Source organism: Ursus arctos, unplaced genomic scaffold (genome assembly GCF_023065955.2).
Source record: "Ursus arctos isolate Adak ecotype North America unplaced genomic scaffold, UrsArc2.0 scaffold_25, whole genome shotgun sequence".
NCBI lineage: Eukaryota > Metazoa > Chordata > Mammalia > Carnivora > Ursidae > Ursus > Ursus arctos.
This window is the reverse complement of record NW_026622930.1, coordinates 33,218,093-33,240,778: the sequence shown is the minus strand read 5'-3', so window position 1 is coordinate 33,240,778 and position 22,686 is coordinate 33,218,093. Positions and strand designations below refer to the sequence as shown.

The 22,686-nt window shown below is 33.4% G+C and overlaps 1 protein-coding gene across 25 annotated transcripts in view; it reads left to right on the top strand.

The window, feature by feature from the left end:
• GPHN (gephyrin) overlaps positions 1-22,686 on the top strand; it is a 603,331-nt gene that overhangs the window by 84,610 nt on the left and 496,035 nt on the right. The window lies entirely within an intron of this gene.

The window sequence follows — 22,686 nt, the reverse complement described above, 5'->3', positions numbered from 1 at the left end:
AGGATCAGCTTTTACATTTCTGCAAAGAAGGCCTTTGGGATTTTGATAGAGATTGTATTGAATCCCTAGGACATTTGGATTATATTACCATTTTAACAGTAGTGAGTCTTCCAATTCCAGGTCATGTAATGTCTTTCCATGTATTTACATCTTATTCAGTTTCTTTTGAAATGTTTTATAGTTTTCAGTGTACAAGTCTTGTACTTAAAGAAAATTCCAAAGTATTTTTTTTGATGCTATTAATAGAATTGTCTATTAAATATTTTTGGATTATTCATTGCTAGTGTATAGAAATACAACAGATTTTTATATATCGAACTTGTATCCTGTAACCTTGATGATTTTGTTCTAAAAACTTTATTGTGGATTCCTTTTATTTTCTGTGTATATGGTCATGTTTCTGCAAATACAGTTAGTAGTAATTTTTCCTTTCAAGTAGGGTTGCCCTGTCTTTCTTTTCTTTTCTCTCTCTCTCTCTCTCTCTCTCTCTCTCTCTCTCTTTCTCCTAGTTGCTCTAGCTAAAACTTCTAGTACAATGTTTAATAATAGGTGGTGAAAGTATTCATCCTTTTTCTTGTTTTTGATCTTACTGGGAAAGCTTTAATTCTTTTACCACATAAATGCCATGTTTCGTGTTCTGTAAGTTCCTTTATATTCTTAGTTTGTTGAATTTGTTTATCAGGAAAGAGTGTTGGATTTTGTCAAATGCTTTTTCTGCATCAATGTGATGATGTCAGTTTTTATTATTAATGTGGCCTGTTGCACTAGATTTGATTTTGGCTATGTTTCTTTATCCTTTTCAGCTGCACTTTTCTATAGTATTTCATTCTTTCATTCAAAAAGATTTTTTGAACATTTGTGAGCCGACATTATCCTGGACTTGCACTCTCTATTTTTGTTCAGTTTTTTAATTATTTTATATATACCTTAAATTAGACATTATAATTATTGTTTTATACCATGTTTACCTTTACCCATATGTTAACCAAGTTTTTTGATCACCATTTTCACCCACTTCTTATAGCTTTTGAGGAAATACTCCCTCTTCTTTGGCATGCTTCATTAAGAAATTCTTTTTGAAAGCTTGACAAACTCATTATTTATCTGAAAATGTCTTTGTTTTGGTTTGCTCTTAGGCAATAATTTCCCCCTTTCCTCAAGGTATACCATTACCATTTAGGTTAGTAGTTGTTTTCTCTTCACATTTTGAAGTTATGATTATATTATCTTTTAGCTTCATTTGAGCTATTAAGAAGTCATCTATCAGTCTAGTTGCCGTTTCTTTCTAAGTGATCTGTCCTTTTACTTGGGTTATTTTTAACAGCTCTTTGTCTTTTTGTACTACAATTTCAATATATCTGGATTATATTATAAATAGTATGGATTTATGTTTATTTTCATTTATTTCCTGTTTCTGTGGATTCAAGTCCTTGATCTGTTGTGGAAACTCTTAGCCATATAGTTTTATTGTGTTTTGTTTTGAGTGTTACTTCTTTTCCATTCTTTGTAATCTTTCATCATTTTCACAAGCCCTAAGCTGAATAATTTGTTTATATTGTCTCATTTAATCCTCACAACTGCTCCTTTTACATATAAGACTACTGGGACTCTGAGAAAGACATTAATTAACATTTATTGAACCCAACAGTCTTGCTTTGGATGCTTGTTCTTAACCAAAGGATATAGGCCCTCTTCCCCACCTCCATCTCTAAAAGCCAAAAAGTAAAATAAGGAAATGGAAAAAAACTCAGTGGTCATCTTATCTAATCCTGTAGTTTATGTAGTCTTTAACTAAACAAACCCTGTAATAGTTTAAGAGGGAAGGCCATTACTATAGTTTTGTATACATTGAGCTTAAAATGCTTTTGAGGTATGGATCTTTGATAGTTTCATTACTCTCAAGTATTACATATCCTTGGTTCATTTTGTGCATTTTCTTTCCTTACCTGGAAGAAACTACTTTTAGTTGAAAGTGGTATTAGGGAGTTTAATCTGCTAGGGGTGTTCATTGCTATCTTGTTACCATTGTTTTCATTGAATGGTAGTAGGAAATACTTTTTTTTTGGACAGAAAACTTAAATCTCAAAGTCATCCTAATTCTGATTCAAGATAAAGGTTTTTAGGGATTTTTATTGACCTCATTTTTCTTACACTTCTTTTGTCTTATTTATAACTTGTTTTCTATCTTACTCTGAGTTCATGTATTTCTCTGCTATGTGTCTATCTAGATACTTTATTATTTCATTATAGTCTGAATTTTTTCTTTATTTTTCAATTGCTATCTCTTTTTATTTTCTTCTGCTCTTGTAATATCAGGAAATAAGGCAATAGCACCTTTAACTGGAAGAGGAACATGGCAGTGTTTTAATGATAATGCATAATTTCTTACTAGGGAAGAAGGAGAAACACTAGCTAAAAGCAACTGGTATTTCTACAGTAGGATTGCTGAGTGGGTGTTCTGTGACAGTAAAAAAAAAAAAATCAAGTAATTATTAAAAATTGCTAAAATACAGGGGTGCCTGGCTGGCTCAGTTGGTTAAGCGTCAAACTCTTTGATTTAGGCTCAGGTCATGATCTGAGGCTTTTGAGATCGAGCCCCATGTCAAGCTCCATGCTCAGTGGGGAGTCTGCTTGAGATTTTCTCTCTCCCTCTCCTGCTGCCCCTCCCCCTGCTTGCATGCTCTCTCTCTCTCTCTCTAAAATATTTTAAAAGAAGAATTGCTAAAATAGAGACTTTTTATCCCCTCATGTAGTACTTTTGTAATACACTCATCATCATCTTTTTCAGCTACATCTCATTAAACCATACCTTTCAACTGCTTCATAAAAATCAGAAAATTAAGAGTTTTTAGGCTCTATTTTAAACATAATAATTTAATTTTAATAGGCAAAATTATGATTACCTTCTTAGAGTTGGACTGTTGAATTGATTTATAATAGATAGTATTTACATAATATAAGTCTACTGGAGTATAAGCTATTTGGGGCAGGCATTGTAGCTTTTCATTGTTAACATTTCTAATGCCTACCAAAGTTCCTACTACATAGGAAGCCCATAGGAAATGTTTTATTGACTCAATGAATAAATACTTTAAAACCCTTTGTGACTAATATAAGTGACACATAACAATGTGAATGTTAGTCATGTTTGTTCATATGTAAGTTACTTAGATTTTTATAAAATCTTGAGTGAAGGAACTTTAGAAGTTATTTATTCCAATTCCATTTTAATGACTATAGTAATAAATACTGATTTCTGACAAAATGATTTGATTTAGGTAACAGGTAAAATTCAAGGTCAGAAGGACAAATTACTACCACATAAAATGGAACATTTTAATAAACTTGTGAGCTTATTGGACTCACATATTTTAGGGCGGAGACGTAGAAGACAACATTTAAGCATCACAAAGGCTTCAATCAAAGGCCAATAAAATTGAGCATTTTGAAATGGGAGTTATAGATTGCTTAGTATTCGTTGTTGGTCACGCTTTTTGTCCCACAAGACATTGTGTTTTTGATCCAGTGTTCAACATTGGTTCTCTCTATTACACATAGCAGCCTTATGAGGCTGAAATGGGGATGCAATGTATTTCATTAAAGAAAATTGAAAAAATTATCTTCTTAAGCATAGGATCACACTGTCAGTCTCATACATTGGCAGTGAAGTCATGGTGGCAGGAAATCTATATGTGGGTAAAAATTAAAAGAATAACATTTCTAAAAAGTCTAACCTTTTAATAATAAAATAATCAAATATGAGAAATGCAAACACACAAAGAAGAAAATGAAAAATTTATGCATCCCTTCTATCCAAAAGTAATCATAACATTTTGATGTAATTCCTTCCAGTTTTGTTTTCTCTATGTGTGTATATGTACACACATGTAAATATTTACAGACTTCGGATCATACTGTAAGAAGTCTTTTTTGTTCTTTGCATTTTTCAACTTTATGAATATTTTCCCATGCCATTTAAATGATTATATAATTTTCTGTTGAATGCCTGTATTATAATATGACTAATCTCCAAAAGTTGGCCATTAGTTATATCCACTTATATTATGAGCAGTGTTAGGCTGAGCCTCATTATGTGTAATTTTTTGTACATGATTACTCTTTTTTAGACTTAACAGAATGGGATTTGAAATCATACATTGATTGTACTTTGCAGTATACTTTTAAATATTATCAAATTATGTCTTCAAATATTTGTCTGGGTGATATATAATCAATAAATATTTGACAAATTGGAAGTCACTTGTCTAAAGAAAATACTGTTTATTTTCATTATTATTCTATTTCTACGTAAGTCAGTTGTAGATACAACAAAGGAATCTTATATTTCCTCAAATTGAAAGCTTTGAATTTAAAGAAAGAAGCTTTTATTTCTTCATACCTAACAATTTGATTACATATATTGTCATTAATGTTAATGGTACCTGAGGAGAATATTCCAGTCCTTTATGGGCAGTCAGCTCTACATTGTCCACTGTAACAAGATATGCGTCTGTGCTACCTTCTGAATGTATTAGTTGACATGGCTTTAGGGTATGAACATTTGGGTTTAATATTAGCCTGTATGTCAGACTAAGCACCTTAACTGGATCATCTCATTTAATTCCCACAATGTTGAGAATGAACTGGAGGTTGTATTTTATTTTATAGGTGAGGAATTGTGATTGTTAGAAATTTTGCCAGAGTTCATACAAAGTATAAGTGGTAGAACCACTATAAGAATGTAAGAACTCTGGCTCTAGTATCTGAATTTGTAAACGTATGCTATGGGAATGTATGTTGCTTACTCTTATTACTCTCATTACTTATTGTCATTACTTTTCCTTACTCTCATTTAAGTTTATTTTCTGAAGTTTCTCTCCCTTTGTGGATTATCTCCATTAGCAAAAGTTGGGAAATTTACTATGTATAACATATGTGCATAATTTGTGTGTGTGCGTGTGTGTGTGTGTGTGTGTGTGTGTGTGTATTCAGATGGGAATGAATATACACCCACAAGCACAACTTAATATTAAACTTTTGATATTAAAATATTAAAATAGTTACTTTGTGTATACTAAGCTATAGAATGATATCCATTAAATGAAATCTTGTTTCTGGCGATAATTGCAGTATAATTAAAATATAAATTTAGATGTCTGTCTCTCAAAAGTATTTTAGAAAAGCAGATTTTGCTATTTCCTTTAGAAGATTACTTTAATATGTTACTGTATTTATACCAGAAATGCTTATGTGCAATCTCAAATTATTTAGTTTAAAGAAAATATTTTTGTTGTCATTAAGATGTACAATAGTTTTTCCTTATAAAGGCCTTCAAAGAATAAAAGCAACTTTAATAATTGTGAATTTAATCTTGACTAGAAATTTTCCAGGCAAGAAACTAATATAGTTTAGGGTTATATGTAGGGCAGTTTTTACTAGTAATTTAGTAATGTGTTTCTTTTTTTTCCTTCCTTAGAAGTTACATGAGGGACAGTGGTGACTTGTGTTGACTAAGGTTTATTACCTTGAGTATAAAGCAGTTTTCAGGGCAACAGCCATTGTTGGTAGTGGTGGTGGGGGCTATACTAAGGAAATTTACTGGATAAGATTCTCTTAACACCAATATAAACCCCTTTTGTTTTAATAGCATTTCTTTAAGGGCAATGGAGCATAGAAATTATACTCATTGCTATTTGGAATACTTTGTGGCAAATCTGGAATCCTTGCTAATGCTTTTATTCAGTTTCATAACAAGGTTATTTTTAAAACAACACACAAAACTGAAATTCCAACATTATTGGATTGACACGTCTAGTTGTAAATTTAACACTTCCAGTTGTAGATCTTGAGGAAATTGGCATCAGACTTTACCATATTCTGTTTTCAGTAGGTTAGTGTTTTCAGTGTTATTTTGTGCTGTGGAAAAGAATCTTAGTGCTCTTCAGAGCTGGGTACTTAATCACTGCTCTCTTGAAGATCTTAGCCATCAATTACCAATTAAAATGTCTGTGCCTTTGGCTCCCTAATCTCCCTGTCATTGTTGTGTTAAAGCGTTATTATCTTTTACAGGAACATTGTAGTGCTTCTACACTATCCTTCACGTTACTGTCAGATTAAAGTTTCTATAGCTTAGCTCTGACCCTGTCATTGCCAAGTAACAAATGTGCAAAATGACTCCCTGTTTCCCAGTGTGTTTCTTTGGCCTAACATTTCGGGCTTGTTTTTGATGATTTCATTTTACATCTACTTTTTCAGGTTTTTCTCCCATTCTTTTTCATTTTTAAATTCCCATTATTCATTTCTTGACCTTTTAGGTAAGCCAAAATGTTCCCTAAATAATACTAATAGTGCAATAGTACTAATAGTACAACATCAATAGTACTTTTATGATTTTAACACTGGTTTCTTCTTCTGTAGTGGCCTTTGTCTAATGTTCAAAATATACCAAATATTCTCAGTTCTAATGACTTCTCTGCGAAGGCATTCAAACCCAGTTTTACTTTAACTTTCTTTTTTATAAAGCTCCTTTTCTCTCTTGTAGTTCCTCTGTGTATTTGCTACTCCTCTTATTATTTTTTAACTTTTCATTTTGGAAAATTTAAGGAATATATAAACAGTATGATATACCCCAATGTATCCATCATCCACCCAGAGATAGCAGTTATTATGACATTCTTATTTCACTTACGTCTCCCTCCATGTCCAGTTTCCACTCAGTCATTGTGAATTCTTTGAGGTAAAATTTACATACATTAAAATTCATAAATGTTAGCTGTGTAGTGTTTGGCAATTAAGTGCACACATGAAACTACCTCCACTTTCATAATAAAGAATGTTTTTGTCTCTAGCATGTTTCGCATGCACGTTTCCAGTCAGTCTTCCTACCCTGAGGCGAGCACTGTTTAATTTTTTCACTATATATTTGTCATATCTTTCATATTCGTCCTATGTAAATGGAAGTATGCTCTTTGTGTAAGGCTACATTTGCTCAGCATAATGTTTCTGATACTTATCCTTTGTTATTGCTTGTTATTCCCATTTTATTTCTGAGTACTGTTGCTTTGTATGACTATTCTACAGTTTATTTAGTTAATGAACATTTGCGGTTATTTTCAGTTTTTGCCTATTGTCAGTACAACTGCTATGGATATTTGCATATGTGTTTTTGTGGATACAGTTGATTCTCATTATTTGCAATATTTGTGTTCTACAAAGTCATACTGTGAACATTGAATTAGCTAATACTGAACCATTTCTTCTAAAGGAAATAATAGATTAGGTTCCTATGAGCCTCTGATCACAGTATTTTTGTCAACTGATCAATAAACTTATTTCTTGTGTGTTTCTGGTTAAAGACACCTTTTTAATATATATTGTTGATTCGTTAACCACTGAATTCATGTCCAACAGCACCACAACTCATGTGTAAATGAAGCTTATCTTAAACTGGTACTTCCTTAATGCACATTATGGCCTTGTTGCACTCATAATACTTGATAGCACTTCAGTACTGTGCTAGGGGCCATTCTAAAGAGCATATCCCCAACAAAAAGCACAGTAACATAAGAAACATGGAACTAAAGAGACTACAAACAGGAGACTCACTTACAGTATCAAAGTTAAAACAAGGTGAAGTGTTACCTTATTCAGCTTCAAATGAGAATATCAGACAACTCAAATTTTTCTTTATTCTCTTCCTGTCTACAGATTATTGTGAAAGCATTGTCAGTATTGATTATTGGGTTACAAATGAATTTTAGTGAGTAGGCAAATTCACAAGCATGTATTCTTTGAAGAATGAAAATTATATGTTTTCATTGGTCTTCAATAAATATAAGCAGGACTATTGGGTCAAATAGTATCTTTAACTTTATAAGACACTGCCAAACCTTTTCCCAAAGTAGTTGCATGATTTTTAATTCCCAACAGCAATGCATAAAAGTTCCAATTGTTTCATATACTCACAAATATCTAGTGTTATCATCACTTAATTTTAATCCTTGTGCTGCTTGTTTGAGATTAAGCTCTCCCAACTGAAAGCTTTTTGATGATAGTATATAATTCACCTTTGTTTTTGCTAGTCTGACAGTTTCGAGAGAGTACAAACTCGCTGTTTGTGTACAAACGCTAGAACCAGCTTGCCTAGAATCAAAGCTCAGCTCTTCCACATGTAAGTTTTGAGACCTTGACAATAAAAATAACATAGTAGTAAATGAACTTTTCATGATGAATTAATTGGGTTTCCCAAGAAACAATTAAGTTTGGAAATCAAGCTGCTTTGGGGTTAAGTAACTTGTCCCAGACCAAATGAGTAGGAAGTAATAGAACAAGATTTCAAACCTAGGCCTAACTGACTCCAAAGCCTAAATGCTCTTAACTACAGCGTAGTACTGCCATCTGATTTCCACATTAAAACCTACTGTATATCATTGAATTTTTTTACTATCCTTAATTAAGATGTAAATGAATGAAGATACATCTTAAAATACTGAGCTTTCCAATTCATAGATTTGATGTTTCTTTCCATTTACTTAGGCATTTTAATTTTCTGAATAAAGTGCGTAATTTTTAGTGTGGAGATTTTGCATATCTTTCATTGGACATATTCCTGGTTATGTGATATCTTTTGATGCTTTTTTGTAAGTGGTATCATTTTAAAAATCTTCATTTCTAATTGCTTGTTGCTATTACTTTTTTACATTAACCTTATACCCTTCAATTTTGCTAACTTCACTTTTTATTTATTTTTAAATTTTCTATTTAAATTCAATTAGCATTAGTTTAAGATGTAGTGTTCAATAATTTATCAGTTGCGTATAACACCCAGTGCTCATCACTGTCATGTGCCCTCCTTAATGCCCTTCACCCAGTTACCTCATTCCCCTACCTACCTCCCCTTCAGCAACCCTCAGTTTGTTTCCTATAGTTAACAGTCTCTCATGGTTTTCTTCCTCTCTGATGATTTCCCTTTCAGTTTTCCCTCTGTTCAGTTCACTTTTTAATTCTCATAGTTTATCTGTGCATTCTTTGCATTTTTTCCTTATTGTACTGCCTAGCACCACCAGTTCATTTTTGTATAGAAGTGATAATTGTGGATATTTTTGTCTCATTTGCAATTTGAAAGGTTAAGGTTTTGACATTTCACCATTAACTATAATGTTTGCTTTAGGGTTTTTGTAGGTATCTTTTGTAGATACCAAATAAGGAAGTTTCCTCTATTACTAGTTGATTCAGAGGAGTTAGCATGAATGGATGTTGAATTTTATTAAAACTTTTTTTTTTTTTACAAATATGAGGTAATCCTGTTTTTCTCCTTTAAAAGAGAAAATAATAATGCAGTAAATTACATCCATTGGCTTTTGAAATATTATACCAACCTTACATTCTAATAAACTTGGCTGAAATGTATTTTGTAGTCACTGGATTTAATGTGCTAATATATTACTACGTTTATCATTTTTATGTATATGATTATGAGATATTAATATCCCCATATACTTTTAATGTCTGTATAATCTTTTACGATGTATATCAGATCTTTTAATTTTGACATTTGTCATGTGTATGTTGTCTTTTTTTCTCAGTCTTGCCACAAGTTTATCAATTTAGTAAGGTTTCTCAAAGACCCAGTTATTGATGTGATTTTCTCTATTGTTTTTTATTTCAATGGTTTCTGTTCTTTCATCATTTCCTTTTCCTTAATTTACATTGGAATTAGTTTGCTCCCCCACCCTCACCCCCACCCAGATTCTTAAGGTAGAAACTTAGATCTTTGATTTTAAACTTTCTTTTTTTATTTTTTTTAATAATATGGGCTTTTAAAACTGTAAGTTTCCCTACAAAATGCTTTATCTGCTTCTTGAAATTTTTGACGTGTTGCATTTTATTTGTTCTAAGTATTTTTTTTCTCTTGTGATTTCTTCTATGGCATATGGTTATTAAGAAATACATCACTAAATTTACAACTATTTGGAGAATTTTCTAGTTAATTTTATTGATTTTTTAAATGTAATGCTTGAGGTTTTCTGATGTACAGTTTATGTTCTCTTTGTATAATTGCAGCCTTTATAATTTATTGAGACTTATTCTGTAGTTAAGCACAACATCTGTTTGGCAAGTGTTCATGTACCCTTGAGTATCAGCTTTTCATGTGTGTTATGTTCAGTACATTTTTTTTTCTTTTTAGCTTTCAGGCGTATAATATAGTGATTCAGCAATTCCATACATTACTCAGTGCTCATCAAAATAAGTGTACTCTTAATTTCCTTTATCTAGTTCACTCATTCTTCCACCCACCTACCATCTGGCAACCACCAGTTTGTTCTCTATATTTGAGTCTGTTGTTTTTGTCTGTTTTTCTTTGTTCATTTGTTTCTTAAATTTCATGAGTGAAATCATTAATATGTGTCTTTCTCTAACTGACTTATTTCACTTAGCATTATACCCTCTACATCCATCCATGTTGTTGCATATAGTAAGATCTCATTCTTTTTTATGGCCAAGTAATATTCTAATGTGTGTGTCATTATAACCATATCTTCTTTCTCTATATCTGTTGCTGGACACTTGATTTGCTTCCATACGTTGTCTATTGTAAATAATGTTGCAGTAAACATAGGGGTGCATATATCTTTTTGAATTAGCGGTTTTGTTTTCTTTGAAATACTCAGTGATGAAATTCCTGGATGATATAGTAATTCTGTTTTTAATTATTTGAAGGACCTCCATACCGTTTTCCACAGTGGTTGCATCAATTCGCGTTCCCACCAACAAGGTGCAAAGTTACATTTTTCTCCACATCCTTGCTAACACTTGTTATTTCTTGTATTGAATTTTAGCGATTTGACAGGTGTGAAGTGGTGTTTCATTGTGTTTTTGATTTACATTTCCTTGATTAGTGGTTTGAGCATCTTTTCATGTGTCTATTGGACATCTATATGTTTTCTTTGGAAAAATGTCTATTCAGGTCCTCTGCCCATTTTTAATTGAATTATTTGGGTTTTTTTTTCGTGTTGAGTTGTTTAAGTTATTTATATATTTTGGATATTAGCTCTTTATCAGGTGCATTATTTGCAATATCTTCTCCCATTTAGTAGGTTACCTTTTTGTTTTGTTGATGGTTTTCTTTGGTGTGCAAAAGCTTTTATTTCAGTATAGTCCCTAAAGTTTATTTTTGCTTGTTTCCCTTGCCTAAGGAGACATATCCATGATGTCCAAGAGATCATTGCCTATGTTTTCTTTTAGGAGTTTGATGGTCTCAGGTCTCACATTTAGGTCTTTAATCCATTGAGGTTATTTTTGTGTATGTTATAAGAAAGTAGTCTGGTTTCATTCTTTTGCATGTAGCTGTCCAGTTTTCCCAGCAACATTTATTGAAGAGACTGTCTTTTCCCCATTATGTATTCTTACCTCCTTTGTTCTAGATTAATTGATCATGTAGAGGTAGGTTTATTTCTGGGCCCTCTATTCTGTTCCATTGATTTATGTATCTGTTTTTGCATTAGCACCATACCGTTTTGTTTATTACAGCTTTGTCATGTATCTTGAAATCTGGGATTGTGATACCTCCAGTTTTGTTATTCTTTCTCAAGATTGCTTTGGCTATTGTTAATGTTTTATGTCAAATTAGTTGATAATGGGGTAGCTGGGTGGCTCAGTTGGTTGAACATCTGGCTCTTGATTTCAGCTCATGTCATGATCTCAGGGTCAAGAGATTGAACCCTGAGTCAGGCTCTGCATTAGGTGGGGAGTCTGCTGGAAATTCTCTTTCCCTCTCCCTGTGCCCCTCCCCTTTCTCTTTCTCTGAAGTGAATAAATCTTTAAAAAAAAAAACCAAAAAACCCTAGTTGAAAATGTTCAAATCTCCTATATAGTTACTGATTAATAATTTTTTACTTGTTCCATTTCTGAGAAGAGGGCATTAAAGTATTTAATGTATCTAATGATTGTGGATTAATAAATTCTTTTAGCTCTGTCAATTCTTTATCCATATATTTTGGAGATTTGTTGTAGTATGTATATTAGACAAATTGACCTTTTTAACCATTAAGAAATCCCTTTTAATCTGTCTTTGTCTTTAAGCATATTTTTTGCTTGATATTTATATAACCGTACCAGTTTTTTTTATTATTGTAGTAAAATACATATAAGTTACCATCTTAACTGTTCTTAAGTGTGCAGTTCAGTGATATTAAATACATTCACATAGTTGCGCAACCATCACCGCTATCCATCCCCATGACTATATTTACCTGGTAAAATGGAAACTATACTTATTTAGCAAGAACTTCCTCTTGTCCCCTTTAATCTTTCCATATTTTTTCCTGTTTTTACTTTTTTACTGTTTATCTATTAAGAATTTTATTTTTAAATTAATGGCATAGAGTTGTGTCTTGCTCTTCTTCCCCTAGCTTGATATGTTCTTCTAATTTAGGTGTTGATTCTACCTAAATTTATTTATTTATTATTTTAAAAGATTTTATTTATTTATTTATAGCACGAGTGGGGGGAGGAGGAGAGGGAGAGAGAGAGAGGAGAGGGAGAGAGAGAATCTCAAGCAGTAGAGTCAGACTCACAAACCTGAGATCATGACATGAGCAGAAATCAAGAGTTGGACACTCAGCTAACTGAGCCACCCAGGCATCCCTCCATTTATTTTTAATAACAGCTTTATTGAGGCATAATTGACATATAGTAAACTGTACATTTAAAATGCATGATTTTACACATTTTGATACATATATTTATTTTGAAGCTGTCACTTCAATCAGGATGGTAAATCTATCCATTACAAATCTCCAAGAATTTACAATAAGTGTCCATGTGCCCCTTTGTAATCATTTTCTTTTGGTTCCCCTCTACCTCCATGTATCTCTGAGCTGTTTTCTTTCACAATGATTAGTTTCCTTTTCCTAGAACTTTATATAAATGGGATCATGTAGTGTATAGTTGGTTTTCTTACAGAGTCCTTTCATTCAGCACAGTTATTTGGAAGTTGATCATATCAATATTCCTTTTTATTGCCTACTCATATTCCTTTGTGTAGATATACTAGAATATGTTTACCCATTTACCTGTTCATAGATATTTGGTTATTTCTAATTTTAGGCTATTACAAATAAAGCTGCTATAAATATACATATATAAATCTTTGTATGGATATTTGTTTTTTATATATTTGGGTAAATTTATAGGGTTGGAATGACTAGATCATTCAGTAGGTATAAGTTTCACTTTTTAAGAAAGTACCAAATTGTTTACCAGTGTAGTTGTTCCCTCCAGCAGTGTATTAATCCCACCACTAGTTCCTTCACATTCTCACCTATACTTATTGTGATCAGTCTTTTTAATTTTAGCTATTCTTTTTTTTTTTTTTAAGATTTTATTTATTTATTTGACACAGAGACAGCCAGTGAGAGAGAGACAAGCAGGGGGAGTGGGAGAGGAAGAAGCAGGCTCCCAGCAGAGGAGCCTGATGTGGGGCTCCATCCCAGAATGCCGGGATCACGCCTGAGCCGAAGGCAGACGCTTAACGACTGAGCCACCCAGGCGCCCCTAATTTTAGCTATTCTGATAGGTATCTAGCTGTATCTGGTTTTAATTTGTATTTCCCTAGTTACTAATAATACTAATGTTGAGGATTTTTTAAGTGGAATTTTTTTGGGGCTTTATTATTTATTTTTACCAAACATCTATCTTCTTTTGTGAAGTGTCTGTTCAGATCTTTTGTTCATTATTTTGAGTTTTTCCTTTTCATTGAGATTAGAGTATAGATTTGAATGTAAATCAGATATATACTTTGCAGATATTTACTCACAGTCTATGACTTCATTTTTTAACAGTGTCTTATGAAGAGCAGAAATTTGGCATTATCTTTAATAACATAACTTTTAAAAGAATACGTGAGAACATCTTTGGTATCTCAGAGTCAGTGAAGAGTTCTGGGATGTAATACCATAAATATAAGCCATAAAAGAAAAATACATAAATTAGACCTCATCAAAACAAAAAACTGTTATAAATGACCCTGTTAAGATAATGAAAATATAAGCTATGGACAGGAGAAAATATTTGCAAACCTCATATCTGACAAGGGCCTTACATCTACAATATATAAAGAACTCTCAAAACTCAACATTAAAAGGAAATTAATCTGTTTGGGCTGAATTGTGTCCCCCTCCAAATTTATATGTTGAAGTCCTAACAGTATTTGGAGATAGGGCTTTTAAAGAGGTAATTAAGGTAAAAATGAGGTCATATAGGAGGACCCTATTCCAATATGACTGGTGTGTTTATAAAAAGCGGAGATTAGTATACTGACAAAAACAGGTGGAGGAATGACCATGGAGGGCACAGCAGGAAGGCAACCATCTGCATGCCAAGGAGAGAGGCCTCAGAAGAAACTATGTGCTGATACACATTGATCTTGGATATCTAACCCCAGAATAGAGAAAAAATATAGTTCTATTGTTTAAGGCACCTAGTCTGTGGTATTTTTTTATGGCAGCCCTGGAAAACGAATACACAATACAATTATAGAATGGACAAAATACATGAACAGATGTTCTGTCAAAGAGAATTGGATAGCAAATAGGCATGTAATAAAATGTTTCACCTCATTAACTATTAGGGAAATGCAAGTTAAGATCCCAATAAGATGTCACTGCAAACCTATTGAAATAACTAAAATTTAAAAAATAATGATAATATCATATGTTGGGAAGGTTGTAACTTGTTCTCTCCATACATTGCTGATGAGAATGTCAAATGGTACAGCCACTCTGGAAAATAGTCTGTAAGCTTCTTATAAAATTGAATGTGTAGTTCCTATATGGCCTACCAATTATACTCTTAGGCATGTATCCCAGAGAAATGATAACTTATGTTCACCCAAAAACCTATATATAAATATTCATTAGGAACTTTATTCATAATAGCCTAACTCCAGGAAACAACCCAGATGTCCCCCATTATTTTAATGGTTGAACAAACTCTGGTACTTCCAAATAATGGAATAAAAAGGAATGAACTGTTGCAACATGCAACAACCTGATGGACCTGGAGAATGTTAGGCTTAGTAGAGAAAGTCAATGTCAAGAGGTTACATATTATATGATTACACTTACACAACATTCTCAAAAAAACAAAAAAACTACAGAGATGAGTAGATTAATTGTTGCCACAGGAACAGGGATAGGCATCGTGTGGAGATACAGGTTTTAATACAGAGATCAATACGAGGGAGTTGTTTTATAGTTTATGGTTCTGTTCTATATTTTGCAGTAGTGATTAGACAAATCTATATATGGTATAAAATAGCATGTAACTATATACACAAATGAATACATGTAAAAAATTGTTGAAAACGGAATAAGATTCGTAGACTAGTTATCAGTAATCTACAAATATTAATATTCCTGCCTTTGATATTGTACTATATGACATATCACCATTGAGGGAGGCTAGTTAAAGCGTACTTGGGACTATAGTATTTTTGCAACTGGCTATACCTCTGTGGTTATTTTTAAAATAAAGTGGTATATTATGATGAAATTCAGTTTATCAAGTTGTTCTCTAAAGGATTGTGTTCTTGGTATTAATTCTAAGATATCTTTGCCTAGCACAGGATCACAAAGATTTTATTCTAGGTTTATACAATTTTAAGTTTTAGGTCTGTGATCCATTTTGAGTTAATTTTCATACATGGTATGAGGTTTAGATTGAAATTTTCTCCCCATATTCCTATCCAGTTTTCCCAGCACCATTTGATGAAAAAACTAACATTTCTCTACTTGATTTCTTTTTTACCTTTTGTCTGGAAAAATAACTTCCATGTATGTCAAGGTCTGTTTTTGGACTCTTCTCCTTTGACCTGTTTATCTATTTTTACACCAATACCACACTGTTTTGATTTCTCTATTTTCATAATTCTTAAAATCAGGTAGTGTTAACCTTCATATTTTGTTCTTTGTTCAAGTGTGTGTACGTGTGTGTGTGTTGCTTATTCTAGATGTTGTGCATTTCCATATTAATTTTAAAGGTAATTTATCAAATTGTATAATAAAATCTGCTTGGATTTTTGACTGGAATTGTATTGAATCAATATAGAACAATTTTGAAATAATTGGCATGTTAACAATTGAATCTTTTTACCCACAAACAAGGCACATGTCCTTGATTATTTAGATCTTTAATTTTTCTCAGTGGTGTTTTAAAATTTCAGTATATAAGTCTTTCAAAGTTATTGTCAGATTTATCCCTAAGCATTTCCATATTTTGGATATTTTTGTAATTGGCACTTAATAATTTAATTTTTTTCCAGTTGTTTACTGCTAGTATATATAAATACACTTGATTTTTGTATATTGACCTTGTTTTCAGTAACCTGATTAGTTCTAGTAGCTTTTATGTAGTTTTGATGAGAGAATGGGATGCTGACAGAAACATGGTTTTATGGAAGTAGGACAATGGTCCCTATGGGCCAAGTTAGGAAATGTGAGATTTCTTGAGACATACTAGCCATTGCTTTCACCCAAGTATTGAGCATGAGTGTAGGTGGAGAAGGAATTACCCTATGATTCTGGCGACTGATGAATTTTAGAGGTTAAGCAGTGTGTTTGATGATTGAAAACTGCCGAAATGATACTTCGGTTGTTCACTCTACTCTATGAGGGAGAAAAAGGGAAGGTTATCTTGACATGGTGGTAGCAAGTTCTTGGCCCTAGTCAAAATACAGTATTGTTTGGATGTTGAGTCACCCTACGCTGAAATAAGTTGTGTCAGGAGTGAGAATATAAACCTTTGGGTGAACCAACATTAGAAGTTGGTTTGGTTGAACTATCGGACTTGCTGCTCAATACTGGAAGTAAATGCACAGCCATGTTTATTGGCATGTGCCACTTTCTCATTCTGTATCTCCTCATCTTTCCCCATTACTTTGACCTCAGGTGCTTCAAGAGAAAAATTAAGTGTCTTTGGCATCTTTGAAGGGGAAGAAAAACTCAAACTTTTATGACTTTGTTGGATACAAGTGCTCAGTTCACTGTCTTTCCTGGTCCCATGTGAGGAGGGAAAGCTGGGTGCAGGAGTTGACAAAATTGCCAGAGATTGCAGGGAAAAGCTGTAGTGATATGTAGGTTCCCTGAACTGGATGTTTTTCAATTATCAGAAGCCGAGTGAGAGAGGAAGTAACTCTGGGGTCTGGCCCCAACCTGCAAGTGACTAGCTAAAGGAAAGAAAAAGCCTGCTGCTCCTAGTGACCTTACTGTCTTTCTTCTCTTATGCTGCATTTTCCCCCCTGTGATTCTACCTCGGAATATCATAATCATTTGTGGCTGTTGCTATAGTCCCTGCTGTGCGCCTCTTAGAAATCTTGGTCATGTTCTGTTAGGGGGAAAAGTACCTGAATTCAACTGATTTAAACAAAATTTGCAGTGGGGAAATTATGTTAAATTGACCTTGTGGAGAAAGCCCTTGTACTGATTATATGTATAGTTTACCTTAAATGTTTAGGCCTGGTTGACTGATGGTTCAGTTAAGTGTCCACAGGGTGGCAGCTACCCTCCAGCTCCAAGGACAACTCTGGAGGACTAATTGTGGTAAGAGTTAATTCACACAATAGACTGAATGGAAAGCTGTTCTCTGCCTTAGACCAGGGGTTGACAAATGTCAGCCCATATGCAAAATCTGGTTGCAGTCTATGTTAGTACTACTTTAGAGCTGGAAATGGTTTTTACATTTTTTTTAAATCATTGTGGGTGTGCTTGGCTGGCTCAGTTGGGAGAGTGTGTAACTTTTGATCTCGGGGTCATGAGTTTGACCCCATGTTGGGTGTAAAGATTACTTAAAAAATATTACAAAAAAATAAAGCATTGGGAGTAAAAAGAATACATGTTAGAGACTGTATGTGGCTTGTAAAGCTTAAAATATTTGTTTGCCCTTTTCAAGAAAGGCCAACTCCTGCCTTACAATACTCCAAAGGATCAAGTATGTTATATTTTTCCTGAGTATTGGGCTATTGGCAAAGACCTCACTTGCATAAGATTACAGAATAACAGATTAAAGGCACATCCCTTATGTGGGCCACAAGCTAAGGAAACAAATCATAGCTGCCAGTTGGAAGGTCTTATTCACTCATGTTGATGCTTTGAGTAATGGGCTGTTTCTCGATGGGATTAACTGGAATCAAACTGCTGATCAAGCCCACACTGCCCAGATTTCCACCTTGGCCACTTAGATCCATTGTTGTAGTACTGGGTGTGGCAGTATATCCACCATCATAGACTAAGCCAGAAATATAGTACTATATGTTTATGATGCAGAAGCTGTCACTGCTTGCCAAACTTATTACTCCTGACAGAAGTTGTCCCTTTTTTCTCATGGTGAAGGACCTTTGACTCCATCTTGGTTCTACTCTTGGTGCTTCCTATAACTTTTTCAGTTAATGGTAATGTCCACTCAGATCATCACTGACTGGCCATACCATTGTGTGCCTTAAAACTAATGTCTCATATTTTTGGCCTTCTGAACTATTTACATTCTGACAGTAGTGTTCTTTTTGACATGAAGGCCAAACTCAGTAGGTCAATAGTCAAACTATTTGAAGAAGTTCTATGTTTTATGCCATCCACAGCTATCTGAATTGGCCTTGAATGCTAGACTGGTCAGCTCAGAAAGATTTCTGACTCTGTCTTTACTACTCCTGGTGCATATACCTTGGTTAGGCAGTTTGACACTAACTTTGGTCATCCTCAGAAGGAGATCATTTCTTTTTTTTTTTTTTAAGATTTTATTTATTTATTTGATAGAGAGAGAGACAGACAGCGAGAGAGGGAACACAAGCAGGGGGAGTGGGAGAGGAAGAAGCAGGCTCCCGGCGGAGGAGCCTGATGCAGGGCTCGATCCCAGCGGAGGAGCCTGATGCAGGGCTCGATCCCAGAACGTCAGGATCACGCCCTAAGCCAAAGGCAGATGCCCAACGACTGAGCCACCCAGGCGCCCCAGAAGGAGATCATTTCTTGATTGCTTCCTTGCTGATAATGATAAGGGCTAAAGGGAAAGAAGATTACGTAGACATATTTTGAAAATATGGGATTTTGCCCTGACCATTCCTGGGCATGATGCTTCTTTCTTTTTCTGACTAGTTTGGTTGTTTATACCCTCAGTGTCAGCTTAGCCAAAAGGGGGAAAGTTGGCTGGTAAGTACAGACTCTCTTTGTGGCTAGGGTTCTAGAGATTTTAACCATCATGCTAGCCCACCCTTATCTGTAAATGTTCATTAAAATGTTTCTGATTCTCCTAATCCCCACTTATGGTGACTTCCTCCTGCTACAGCTGCTCTAACAAGGATGAAAGCAGTTCTCTTCTTCCATTTTTCTGGATTTTAGTTCAGTTAGGTTTCTTTATCTCTTAGTTCAGTAGTAGTTTTTTTAAAATAATGTTTTTATTACTCTTATTTATTTAGCATGTACTTATTATTAAGATGAAAGTGACATTCTCTTGTGACTATAATTAAGGTAGAGAAAGAGGTCCCTAAGGAATGGCTTTTAAATGATATGAAGCATAGAAAGCACTTTGGTGTGAGATACATAGGAATTACTCAAATATTAGTTTTTATTTGTGTTATTGCTATCATTATTCCTGATGTTATCCTTATTTCAGAGGAATAGATTATGCAGTCAGATTTCTTTTATTATAATACCTTCTGTGATCCAAATATTGTAGCTAGGCAGAATCGGAATTAGATATGGAACAATAATTATTTAAAATCAGAGGAAATTACTTTAAAAATATTTTTTCTTGTGTTTTCTCTTTGGAATCAAGGAGCTGCATTGATATTAAGTATTAAATGGAAAGATTTATCACAAAGATTCAAGAGTAAAAGAAAATGCACATTTTGTTACTTAAAAATGCATTGTAGCCACTGCTGGTAGATGTGGCAACATTTTAATAGAATACCAGGTACTATAGAATGGAAATCAGAGATCACATTACCAAGTTGTTTGATAGTACAGGAGGAAATTCAGAGGCACAAAAATTTGACTTTATATGGAATGTCAGCATATTAAGAGTTAGTTCCCTAGACAGTACATCTAATTAGAACTTTGATAATTGTGTGGTAGGCATGTGCAGTCTTTCTTTCTTCTTTTTTTTAAAATTCATGATAACCTATTTGATTATTACCCACATGGATATCAAACATTATACATAAAACCCTTTGGATTCCAAATTTATTAATCTATGAATAATTAATGACAAATAATGACAAACTTGATTCTCTGCTTCAGGATAGATTTACAGTAGAGCTTATTGTGTTTATCTTCTTGAAAATTTTGCTACTTTTGATTAATGAAGGAGTTCCTTCTCTGACCTGCTTGAAGTAAAGAAAAAAAAAGTATCTGTTGACTCCATCTCAAGTAAAGGAAGATATCTAAGAAAACATCTGTCTAATAAACCTGGGCATGTGATAATCTTCCATTTAGAATAACATTCTACTATCAGTCTCAATGGTTATTTCAAGACATATATTCTTGTATCATTAGCAAGTTCTCATAAAGAAACTCTGAACCTCCTTTGGTTACACATGAAATGTATAGATTTTTAAAGGTAATTGAGGCACATATTGTTTAGTACTATACATTAAGCTTAGTTTTATAAATGAATATTAGTTTTGACACAGATTTCAACACCTGAAATTGAATTGCATCTTAAACGTTGAAACAACTATTATGACATAGTTAATATTGTCTATATATGTACAAATTTGGTAATAGCTTTTAATATTCTCACTTCAGTTGAGTTATGTGCATTATTGTTACCATACATTTTCAGCTTAACTGCCACTTAAAATGTCTTTGTATGATTACCCATTGATTTCTACTTTTGTGTAATATGGAGTAACTAACAGATTAGTGATTCTCCTGAGAACCATGAGAAAAGCAAGATAAAATTCAAGAATCATCTGCTAAAAGGCAGTCACACCACTAAAGCAAAGACCAGAGAAGCTATGATTCTAGAGAGAGGAGAACCTTAGAGAAGTTTTCTGTAGGTATTTTTTCTTTTGAGCCTATTTTAACTGCTGGTGAGTCAGAAAATCTGATCAGTGGGTCTCTTCCTAGAAACACAGAAACAAGATTATGAAAAAAGCCTTGTGCACTGTTCTTGGGAATGTAACTTACTGCAGCCACCGTGGAGAGCAGTATGTAGGTTCCTCAAAAAACTAAAAATAGAAATACCATACAATCTAGTAACTTCACTTTCTAAGTATTTACCCAAGGAAAATGAAAACACTAATTCAAAAAGAGATATACAACACTATATTGCAGTATTATTTACAATAACCATGATATGATAGCAACCTGAGTGTTCTTTGATAGATGAATGGATAAGGAATATGTGGTATATATGCACAATGGAATATTGCTCAGCCATAAAAAAGAATGAAATCTTGCTATTTGTAGCAACATGGATGGATCCAGAGGGTATTATGCTAAGTAAAATAAGTAAAAAAAACAATACCATGTGATTTCACTTTTATGTGGAATCTAAAAAATGAACAAACAACAAAAGAAGAAAAATAGGCTCATAAATATAGAGAACAACCTAGTAGCTGCCAGAGGGGAGGATGAATGGAGGCACAAGCAAAATAAATGAAGGAGATTGAGAAGTACAAACTTCATTATAAAATAAATGTTATGGTATGAAAAGTACAGCATAAGGAATTAGTCAGTAATATTGTAATAGCCTTGTGTGGTGGCAGATGGTAACTACACTAATCATGGTGAGCATTTTGTAATGCATATAATTGTTGAATTGCTATACTGTATACCTGAAACTAATAGGTCTATAATACCATACTTCAATTAAAAAGTAAAAAAATATATATACATGAAATAGTCTTTAAAAATGTCTATCTTCTTGCTCCGTAACAGCAAAAACATTTTCATTTTTAGATTTAGAATACCACTTAGTGAGCAAACAATGAATTATCTTCATTTCTACATCACCTGTTTTCTTCCACTCACCTGTGTATACTTTCAGTTTTGTCCACTTATAAACCACATCAAATAAATTTTAGCACAAAATCATAAAAGATGCAAGAAAATATCACATATTCTTTTAGTAAAATGAGATGGCCCAGGCTTTTGTTCTAAAACATTGTGATAAAGTCCTTCCTGTTGATTGACTAATTGGGTGAGGATATCATTTGCTTTTTGTTCTCAGAAATACATTATTTTCTCAGTTATTCTTGAGAATATTCATTTAGGATAGTGTGTGATCTGAAGATTGTCAGAATTTGCTTGTAAGATCAGTTTTAGCATCAACATTGGTCTTGACTACTGCTGTTTCTATGCATTCATTTTCTGATTTGGGTAGAAATTGTGAAAGTCTTACTTTGTCCATTTTTGTATCTTTGCCATTATTAGAAGAAAATAAAAAGTTCTGAATTGTCAGCTGTGTTCAGTGGAAGCTAAAAGCAGACCACAAATGTGGGGTATCTGGCCTTTTATATCTTTTTAAAAATTTAAATTCAATTAGCCAACTTAGAGTACATCACTAGTTTCAGATGTAGTGTTCAGTGATTTATCAGTTGCCTATAAACCAGTGCTCATCACATCACGGGCCCTCCTTAATGCCCATTACCCAATTACCCCATCCCCCCACCAACCTCCCCTCCAGCAACCCTCA